General features: G+C 44.1%; 1 pseudogene; it reads left to right on the top strand.

The window, feature by feature from the left end:
- Window positions 1-7,139: 7,139 nt before the first annotated feature.
- Window positions 7,140-7,314, top strand: LOC130118723 (small nucleolar RNA U3; annotated as a pseudogene).
- The last annotated feature ends 4,378 nt before the right edge of the window (window positions 7,315-11,692 follow it).

Here is an 11,692-nt window from a genome sequence, read left to right as displayed (position 1 = left end):
CGTACGTCGTCTCGTATGGCTTCCAAGATTACTCTATTGGAGACCTCACTTCTCTCTTCCTCTGACTTTTCTCCGCGTTCTTTGGTGGAGAGTATTTGGTGGGGAGTATTTGGTGGAAGAGTATTTGGTGGAGAGTCTTGTTCCCGTTCCCTCTTGCTGCAGTTAGCGTTCGGATCTACCGACATGCAGTAGTCGTGTCCTGTGTTTTCAAGTCGATTAGGGGGAGCTAAAGTACTCGAAGGGCGACCCTCAACAGGTTTCTTTGAATTTGGCATTTTAACAGCTTGAAATCCAGCCGTTTGATGTCGATACAATCGTCTAATTGTATAACCTTGGGGTTATAACGAAGCAGAGCTACGAAAAGATTCTCTGCTCAGCCGCCATCAAGAAGAAGAAAAAGATGAAGAAGAAGAAGGAGGAGGAGGAGAAGGAGGAAGAGGAGGAGGAGGAAAATATGTAAGTTCACAGAATGGAGAGATATTTGACCGGGACGAAATGAAAGACAGGCGGTGTGTTGTGGCTGCAGTGTCCTAGACTACAGTCACACTGTTGTGACTTATACACAACACGGTGCTCCCGAGACAAAAAAAACAAAGTGCTTAGCTGACGGTAATCAACCAAAAAACAAGTTAAGAACATATGACGAAGCCTATCTCTGTCTTGGGGTCACAGGGAATGTGATGGGAGATGAGGAGAGACCACTGGTGGCAGCTGGTAGTATGAGACCAAACAAATTAAGAAGACACTTAGAGACATTACACCCCAGTCACGTCAATAAGCCACTCGAGTTCTTCCAGAGAACTTGGTGCATACCGTCAGCAGCAACACTGCTTTGTAAAAGCTGCATCGGTGAACAACAAAGCACCAACGGCATCATACAAAGTCACTTACACAACTGCCCAGTGCAAGAAACCACACACACTAGCAGAGGAGCTCATGCTTCCCGCGGCTTTAGATATGGTGTCCACTATGTTTGACGAGACAATTGAAGGCTGTCTGTCCCTCCGTCCGGTGGTACAGCTGCAAGACATATATGCGACATTTCAAATGACCTTGAAGAACAACTCACTGAAAAACTGAAAGACAAACGTTTCGCCTTACAAGTGGACGAGGCCACTGACAGCAATAAAAACGGCTTGTTTATTTAAGGACACAACTTGGAGCAAAGCACATCCATTGGGGTAGATGATGTGTGCTTCAAGGCGTTTTATTTATTTATTTATTGACATCAAATACCCAAAGCAGTGTGCTCCTGCTTTGAAGTGTGCTGTGCCAGTGATCACATTGGCGCAAAAATGCATGCTCAATAATCCAGGGAAGGAAATCCCAGAAAGGTGAATCAGTTCATCTGAACTCAACGTTTAGTGGGAGAATTGTTTCTCCCACTAAACATAGTGCAAGGTTTCTGGGAAATGATTATAGTCTTGGGTGTCTTCATCATCTCTGTAAATTATGATTTTTTTTTAATTATTATTATTCTGTGAATGTATGTGAAGGTGTGAGCAGAATGTTGTGGGGTCGGCTGAAGAACTATGAGTAAGATCATGGCCAGTACACAGATAACAATGATTCAGCTAGGGTTATTACTTTGCTCTGAACCACACTGGCCCAATACCGAAGGAGTCAGACGGAAATAATTGGAATGCATTAGTTATGCAACAAAATAAAAAAGCCTAAACTCGATGCATTTTTTTCTCCTTTTGTTTCATTTGTGTTTGCATATGTGATTTACTGTGTGGATGTACACTCACCGGCCACTTTATTAGGCACACCTGTCCAACTGCTCGTTAACGCAAATTTCTAATCAGCCAATCACATGGAAGCAACTCAATGCATTTAGGCATGTAGACATGGTCAAGACGATCTGCTGCAGTTCAAACCGAGCATCAGAATGGGGAAGAAAGGTGATTTAAGTGACTTTGAACGCGGCATGGTTGTTGGTGCCAGACGGGCTGGTCCGAGTATTTCAGAAACTGCTGATCTACTGGGATTTTCACGCACAACCATCTCTAGGGCTTACAGAGAATGGTCCGAAAAAGAGAAAATATCCAGTGAGCGGCAGTTCTGTGGGCAAAAATGCCTCGTTGATGCCAGAGGTCAGAGGAGAATGGCCAGACTGGTTCGAGCTGACAGAAAGGCAACAGTAACTCAAATAACCACTCATTACAACCGAGGTATGCAGAAGAGCACCTCTGAACGCACAACACGTCGAACCCTGAGGCAGATGGGCTACAGCAGCAGAAGACCACACCGGGTGCCACTCCTGTCAGCTAAGAACAGGAAACTGAGGCTACAATTCACACAGTCTCACCAAAATTGGACAATAGAAGATTGGAAAAACGTTGCCTGGTCTGATGAGTCTCGATTTCTGCTGCGACATTCGGATGGTAGGGTCAGAATTTGGCGTCAACAACATGAAAGCATGGATCCATCCTGCCTTGTATCAACGGTTCAGGCTGGTGGTGGTGTAATGGTGTGGGGGATATTTTCTTGGCACACTTTGGGCCCCTTAGTACCAATTGAGCATCGTGTCAATGCCACAGCCTACCTGAGTATTGTTGCTGACCATGTCCATCCCTTTATGACCACAGTGTTCCCATCTTCTGATGGCTACTTCCAGCAGGATAACGCGCCATGTCATAAAGCTCGAGTCATCTCAGACTGGTTTCTTGAACATGACAATGAGTTCACTGTACTCAAATGGCCTCCACAGTCACCAAATCTCAATCCAATAGAGCACCTTTGGGATGTGGTGGACCGGGAGATTCGCATCATGGATGTGCAGCCGACAAATCTGCAGCAACTGCGTGATGCTATCATGTCAATATGGACCAAACTCTCTGAGGAATGTTTCCAGTACCTTGTTGAATCTATGCCACGAAGGATTAAGGCAGTTCTGAAGGCAAAGGGGGGTCCAACCCGGTACTAGCAAGGTGTACCTAATAAAGTGGCCAGTGAGTGTATGTGTGACTGCAGAGTCTACAGAAAGGCTGGTCCTCAGCTTGCAGGGATAGAGAGCTGCAAGTGGGACGATCAGAACATCTTGTCTGAGATCAGTAAGGAGGATGTGGAGTTGCTTCACCAGGGAGAAGAAGCCCTGCTGCAGATTGAAGTAAGATAAAGATCCAAACCAGTCCCAACTTAATTTCTCCAAACATATTCCTTGTGAGTCACTGAACAGCACTCTGACAGTTTAACCTATATATTGTTTGTCTTACAGCTTGATAACGTAACACATTTTTTGTATGGCATCCACATTTCATATCGTCTCTTGAAGAGAAACACATTAATAAGTTTGATATTTCTTTCATATTCTTTTCAAATATTTATTTATTTGGGAGCCATCTAATAAACTTTTTTAAGTAAAAAGCTAGTTAGATATTTGTTTCCCTCAAACATTATTTCAAACATTACTTCCTAAGGGGCACCACACACCAAGTAACAAGACATTCAGATGAGCTTTTTTTCCTCCTCCCACTTGAAACACATAGTAGTATTTTCATATTAGTATTTTGTCACAGTACCATCACGGGGCTGCAGGTTATTGAATAGTACCCAGTTACGGGTGGAATTAGGTTTGCAGACTTACTTCTGAAGTCATTGTTAATGGAACACATGATTCTGTTTAAGTAATGTAATCCCCAAATAACCTCTTCCTGCTTAGATACAAGCCAGTTGACTTTCACGTGACCAGAGTGTGTTGTGTTTCAGAGTGATATTGATGTTTGCTGGGTAATGACATCTCCTGGTGTCAGGTTTATTGAAGATGCCATTTTACCTTTGTGGAATATATTGAGAACTCTTTAAAGACGCATTACACAATTCATCAGCTGTCTCAAAGCCATCTGGCTAAATCAAATAAGATGGTCGCTGAGCACATGGTGGGACATTCTGCTTTTAGAATAACAAGCCAGACATGGCCGTTAGCGCTGGATGGGGGTTTGCCATTCAGTTTTTGGAGACTAATGATAATGTTTTTGGAGCGTTTTGCAGCATAATGAAGACTTATCTTCCTGCCCAGTCAGAGCTGTCTCAACTTCATCAATTCTCAAATCAGCCATTTCAGCCACAGGAGCCATGCTGCATAGGCGAGTAAAACATAAGAGCATCAATCTCTCCTTATGGAGTGACACCCGGCCCGAGCTGCTGAGAAAGCCTGGACACAGATGACAGCTTCATTTCAGTGGAGCAGGCGAGACGGGTGAGTCGGATGATTGGTGTTCAGACGGGCTGGTCTGGCCTGTGCTGCAGTCATACAGGCATGGGTAATGTCACACAGAGACAGGTGCTGAGGGGACTTGATGTTGTTTCTTCTGGGAGACTGATAGTATCTGACAATGTGCTTTTTTCTCATCCATAACTCCCTCACTCCCTCTCTCATCACCCAAACATCCCTTTCTTCTACCTCCTGAGCCTCTGTTCCACTAAATCAACAGTGTGTGTAGTGGCTCTCAGCACAACACTCCTGGTCTCTACCCCAAGGACCAAGAGACCAGCGTCTCTCCTGGCCATCAGTTCCTTTCTCAGAAAGTCAGTTGATCTGGTGTGGAAGTTAGTTTACCCATCCTCATAGATGGTAGGTGCATGGGTATTACTCAACCAAAGGCTTTTAAGCTGCAACTGGGAAGTGAATCCATTGTGCAGTGACTGTTCAGTAGCATCCATAGAGGATACCAGGTTACAGAATAATTCTATGACCCCTAGTACACACATGCACACACACGCGCGCGCGCGCGCACACACACACACACACACACACACACACACACACACACACACACACACACACACACACACACACATCGGGGATTCTGTATCGGTGTGTGACATCTTTAAACTCCCCCAGGGACAGGTAATTGAATTTGGGGCTTATTGTCCTTGAGTATCATACTATTCTACATGTTCTGACAAGAGATAGGAGTCAGAGTATGAGTATCTAGCTTTTGCAGCACACACTCGCCCCACAAAAGTACCTTACACTGTCACCTCCCAGCTGCACTTCATACGCTTTGGCACAGGAGATCATTTCATCAAAAATGAATTCATAAAAAGTTCCCAGGGCATAACAGAGGACAGCTGTCAAGGGGAATCTGAATACAACACCTGGCCCAATGATGAGAGCTGGAAAGGGAAAACCAAAAAAACATTTAAACACACAGCAGGCCATGTCTACCTAACCAAGGCTTATCACAACAGTATATCTCAGTACCCTTAAGTGAAGACAGCACACTAGATAAATGCTATTATTCTTATTATTATTATAGAGGAAGATGTGGAAGGCAGGAAGAAATGGAAGCGGATGATCCGCTGTGGCGACCCCTAACGGGAACAGCCGAAAGTAGTAGTAGTAGATTTTTTTATATATATATATATATTTTTTTTACCAAGGCTCTGCATTACTTGGGTAACGATGCTGCATGGTGCAATGCTCGTCTGTGGGAATTTTTGGGGAAGAGATGCCGCAGTGCAATCCAATCCTTTTTTTTTCTTTTGTCATCATAAAGTTTAGTCGTTAAGTGTTTTATTTTTATGGTATTTTATTGTTTTTTTTGTTGTTGTTTTTTTTGACATCGTCTACCTTGTTCACTCTTCACATATTGTACCAGTATCCATGTTGGAAAAGTAATCCCTTTTCAAGTACCAAGTGATCTTTCTGAAGTTCATCCCTGAAAAGTTTAGTTTTTTTTGGCTTGTCTTTTTTTTTTTTGTAATTCCCCTTCTTTGAAAAAGAAACATTGTCTGTATTAACCATCAGTTTTGGTGATGAAACAATAAAACATCTTCTTGGCACTGGAAGGTATATCTGTGCAATAGTCCAAGTTGATTTCTAAGAAATATTAAAAAATCAATTACCTTTTCATTCCAAAGAAATCACTATTCTTAGCTCTGCCCATTTGTGAGGAGTTTACTAGACTTATAGAGAATATAAAACCACAAATAAACGTTTCATGGTTATTTTTGTGATAACCATCACATACACTGGCAGACAGGGGCGGAGCGTGGGTCTCATCACAAATGGGGCGGGGCTTCTCGATGAACCCTTGCGATAGTCATTTTAACAAACGCTTACTCACTCCCCCTTCTGGCAGTGTGACGCAGTTATACCTCACAACCAACCACAGCTGGATCACAGCTCCGACGCATTCATGAATAGTCGTATAGCCTTTATAGGGGCCGTTCATATCTATGTATAGGGGCCCCGTACTGCACTGTATTTTTTATCATTAGCCGACTTTACGAGTGTGTCACTGAATGCGTCGGAGTCCCGAGACCCTCGTAAACTCGACAACAGTGCTCCAAACGGGGCCCCCTGACCCTGTGGGCCCTGGGGCGACCGCCTCCATGCCCCTGCTCTGGCTCCGCCACAGCTGACAGATCATGTAGTATTCTATAACAAGTCTTTAGGTCTGCATAGATATGTGATTCTTACCTCTTTTGAATGCTGATATGAGTGCATCAGTATGTTACTAACAGGTATTTAATATTTATTAGAGTAGGGAAATGCCAAAGCTCCGAGACACTCAATATTTTCAATCAGAGATGCCATTGCCGTGGTTAGCTTGACTCCTAAGAATTAATTCCACAAAGAATACCATAGCAACAGAGACCGACCTGGCGGTTGCCAAGATAGCCACGGCAATGGCATTTCTGATAGAAAGTACCAATTTCTCGGTATGAAAGGTTTGGATAAAATTAACGGATAGCTCATTCTACATTTTTCAGTTAGGGTTGGTGTAGGACTAGGGTAAAGGGTTTTGTTTGTTTTTTGCTTTTTTTTTGCTCATGCAGCCAGTCTCTGTTGCTGTGGGATTCTGTGGGATTGTCTTCCTTAGCAGATAAAACCCCAACCCTAACCGGAAGACCCATCCGTTGAGTTTATCCAAACCTAACCCTAATCTTCACCCTAAACAAAAGATGCAGAAGACTAGATTTTCAGCGATCATTTCACGAGTTCTTAACTTGAAAAATGTGTTTCTAAAATGATTCCATTCCATTGCCGTGGTTAGCTTGGCTACCGTGAAGTTAGTCTCTATTGCTGCCGTATTCTCTGTAGGATTGTCTTTCAGAGCAGATGAAACCTTTACCCTATCCCTACCATAACCTAAAGAAGTAGAGCCATCCATTGAGTTTATCCAAACCTAATCTCATTTTAAGGGATCATTTCTGTAGTTCTTGAGAAATGTGTTTCTAAAGTGAGTCCCGCCACCCACCATGATGAGCTGTGGTGCTTCTTCCTGAGCATGAAGCAGGTACAGAGAAGTGGTTTAATCACAAGCTCTGTGCTTTTGAGTTGAAGAGCGTGCTCTGAATGGTAAAGGAAAAAATGGAGAAAGCCATCAGTTAATTTCATTTAAACCTAACCCAAAAAACAAACTGCCATAGCAGTGAATTTAAGTTTTTTAAAAAAAATCATTTATAATGCTCCAAACCCCACCAAGAACTTTTCAAGTTTAAAACGGGATAAGCTAATCAAGATACAAGACAGTGGGAGATCCGTTGTAAAGAAGGAAAAACATCAACATTTAACCCATTAAACTCTCTCCTAATCCTGGGGATATCTCCAAACCAGCGCTTTGGCACTGTCCGCCCTAGCAGATCAAACTTTACCTTAAGTGAAACGTAAAAAGAGCCATCCGTTAATTGCATCCAGAAACGTCATTACGAGTAGCTTGGTATTTTCCATCAGAAATGCCATTGCTGTGGATAGTTTGGCCACTGCGAAGAGTTAGTCTCTGTGGCTATGGTATTCTCTGTGCGATTGTTTGCCTGAGCAGATAAAACCCTTTCGCTAACCCAACCCTAACCAAAAGACAGACGTTTGTTAATTTTATGAAAACCTTTCACTCGGAGAAACTCTGTTCTTCAGAAATGCCATTGCCATGGTTAGCTTGGCTACCACGGAGAGTCTCTGTTGCTGTGGTATTTCTGCGGGGTTGTCCGTCTGAGCAGATTAAATTTATTTTAAGTGAAACGTAGAGCCACCGTGCATTTTATCCGAAACTATTAATCCGAGAAGCTAGGTACTTTAGATCAGCAGTGCCATTGCTGTGGTTAGCTTGGCTACGACGAACAGTTAAGGCCCAAACATACTCGGGCGGAGCGGACTCCGCGAGGAAACGTCCGCAGTCATTTGGGCTTCCATAGTCGAGCGCACTTCCGCGTTGTAGTTTCCTGTAAATCTGTCCATGAAACACTACATTACCCACAATTATTGCGCGCTGTTTACACTCTTCTGTCATGGCGTCCGACACTGACGACGAGGGAGAGACACTCTGCCTGTTGGCTCTACAAGAAAATAAACCGAAGAGACGGTGGTGTGGGTACTTTCGCACCTCGCCTGCCAGTCTCTCCTCAAAGCTCGCCTCCATCATCAGACGCTCCGGCTTTCTTTGTTCCACCACACGATGGCGGCAAATCCAAAATCTAGATCGGTGTCACATTTATTGGAGGTCGATGTGAAAAATACATGGCGAGCAGTCTTTTGCGTGACACTTGCACGCGGCGCGGACTCATCGCGGTCGTAAAATCTGAGTTTCGCGCGCACATGGCTTGCGGACGTCCGCTTTTAGTCCGGCGGAGTCCGCTCCGCGTACGGTCCGCCCGAGTATGTTTGGGCCTTTAGTCTCTGTTGCTGTGGGATTGTCTGCCTGAGCAGGTAAAACCTTTACCCTAACCAAACCGAAACACTGTAGAAAGAGCATACGTTAATATGATCCGAAACTATCACTCCGAGAAGCTTAGTACTTTCCATCAGAAATGCCATTGCCGTGGTTAGCGCTGCTACTGCTAAGTTATTCTCTTGCTGTGGTATTTTCTGCCTGAGCAGGTAAAACCTTTACCCGAACACAAACCCAACCCAAACGTGTTGAAAGAGCTGTCTTAATTTTATCCAAACCTTTGACAGCGAGAAGCTCTGTACTTTCCATCAGAAATGCCATTGCCATGGTTAGCTTGGCAACCGCCAAGACAGTCGCTGTTGCTATGGTATTCTCTGTGGGATTAACTCTTGGCAGTAGTCAAGCAAACCACAGCAATGGCATTTCTGATGTAGGGTTAGGTAAAAGCAATCCGTAAACCCAAATAAATTGGGATTAACGTTTTGCACGGTCCATCAACTAGGTGGCTCGATTGCAGCCCCACTATACATTAAGTCCTCCAGGGAATCGTGTCCCTAATTTCATAATCCATTTCAATTCCATACATTTTCTTCTACTATGGGTCCACATTGCGTTGCTTTGAAGAACCGTAAACTGGAGAACTGTTGCATTGTTCATATTTATGTCACGGATGTCTAGCTACACACTTGTTTGGTATGTTAATATACTTTTGTAGAGTTAGACTGCAGGAGCAAACATTAGACGTCCAGTCGTACTTGGTGGGGCAGGAAGAGAACTTTATTGCACATGCGCAGAAGTCATACACACACACACATGGATACCCGCAAGGACCAAAATAGCTGCTTATAGCGCAGTAAATAATACAGTGGCTGACTGGCTGTATATGTGAGACTGCACATTATGTTCAACACCCTCACTCAGGCTCACCTTTACAGACTTACATGAAAAGAAAAACAGGTCTTCCTTAAATGTGTTTGGTACCCCAAATACAGCTCTATAAAAATAATCCACATCTTGCTCGTCAGTACATTCTGCTTTACACTGGTATTCTTCAAGATATTTTGGGGTCTTCCTCTCTCTAGTTGGGTAGCGGTTTCTGCCCTCACTATCCCCCTGGTTATTAGAAAGTGTACCACTTTCACCTCCTGTACCTGTAATCTGGGGCTGCTCATCAGTCCTAACTGGTACTACATCAGGCTCGTATGAGTCTATATCCTCATATGTGTCTGGCAGTCTCTGTTGTTCTTCTGTATGAACTTAACTAATCTATGCTTTGACACTTTTCCTGTTTTTGGATAATATACATTGTATGCAGGGCTGTATTTATCATATCCTATGAAAATGCCCTTCTCGCACCTTGGATCCAGTTTCTTTTTGTCTTGTCTATAGGCATAGCACTCAGTGCCAAAAACCATCATATGGGAAATATTTGGTGTTTTCCCTGTGAAATCACTGTATGGGGTTTGCTTTAATCGCTTACAATAGCACCTGTTGCGTATCTGTGCAGCTGTCTGCACCGCAAACCTCCATAGCTGTTTTGGCATCTTACTTTCTAGCAGCATACATCGTGCCATGTCAAATAATGTTCTCCAGTTTCGTTCTGCCGTGCCGTTCTGATGCGGCGAGTAGGGGGCACTAGTTTGGTGACTAATTTTATTTTCTCTCAGCAGATCTTGGAAACATCCTCCAGGGAACTCGGTACCATTGTCAGACCTAATGGTTTTCACCTGCCCAAAGGAGGCAGTGTCAACTAAGAATTTTTCGGTAGCCTTAGCTGTATCACTCTTTGACCTCATGAAATATGTCCATGTCATACTGCTATAGTCATCTGTGAAAGCTATGGTGTATTTATACCCATCTTTATCAGTAGGCTCGATCGGGCCGCACAGATCTGTATGAACTAGTTCAAGTATTCCTTTAGCTTTGCTATCAGCCTGTCTATTTCTAGACTCCACAAATTTTCCTTGTGTACATGTTTCACAGTTTAAGTTAGATTTGTCATTTTTCCCCTTAATCATCATTCCTTCAACTACACCTTCTAGTCTTGAAACATCATCTAAGTTACAATGACCAACGATTCTGTGCCACGTTTCAATATCATGACATCCTTTGTATCCGTCAACATTATCATCAGTATTATTAGCTGTAGACAAATAATACAGTTTCCCAAATACTTCAATGTTAAACTTGGTACCCTCGTTTTTATACCCCATCCAATTTTCACCTTCCTTGAAGTGGATTTCTGCTCCGTTACTTGAGGCTGCTTTAACGGAAAAAATGTCCTGAGGAAACGTCGGGATATACAGGGCCCTCTTCAGTCGTGCTGTCACCTTTCTTCCTTCGCTGTCAATTAAGGTGACTTCAGCTTCTCCTCTGGCCTTGGCAACTCCGGTAGCCTTTGTCCCGTCTGCAAGTTCAATCACGTGACTCTTGGGCTTAAAGCCTTTATCGACTGTTTTGAACTTTGTAAAGTCATTTATCATGTGTGACGTCGCGCCACAGTCGACCATCAAACCTCTGTTGTTGACAGTCCGCCTCACCGGCCTGGTGTCCTCTTTCATCTTGAAGCAATATGACCTGCCTTCCCGGTCATCGGCGTCCGCCTCTATTTCTCGGTGGGTGCCGTCTGTCTCTCGGTGCGCTCCCCAGCGTCCGTCCTGGTCCCCCGCTGCACCCTGCTCTGCTCCGGTCACTCCCGCGATGGCGTCTCGCTGCTTCCCCCGGCCTCGCGCGTCTCTCCTGCGTTCCGCTCTTCTTGGTTCAGGCATGCTCGTACATGTTCGAGACATATGCCCTTTTTTGTGGCATCTGAAGCACTCAATTTCGGCCATGCTTTTTCTCTCTCTACCTCTTCCACGAGAGGTGGTGGCTGCTGTGGCAGCTCTTATCACACTGTCCCCGTCATCACCATTACTCGGCTTGTACCTTTCTGTGTCTTCAAAGCTCCTTAGTTTTGCCTTAAATTCACTGAATGTCAGGCTGTCACTACTCTGAGTAATATGAACCACGAACGGTTTGAAAGAGTCCGGCAGTCCTTTCACTACCATTCCCACTTGCAACCCGTCACTTATGTT

Source organism: Lampris incognitus, chromosome 9, assembly GCF_029633865.1.
Source record: "Lampris incognitus isolate fLamInc1 chromosome 9, fLamInc1.hap2, whole genome shotgun sequence".
Taxonomy (NCBI): Eukaryota; Metazoa; Chordata; class Actinopteri; order Lampriformes; family Lampridae; genus Lampris; species Lampris incognitus.
The sequence above is the reverse complement of the archived record's forward strand: the minus strand, read 5'-3'. Positions and strand labels throughout refer to the sequence as shown.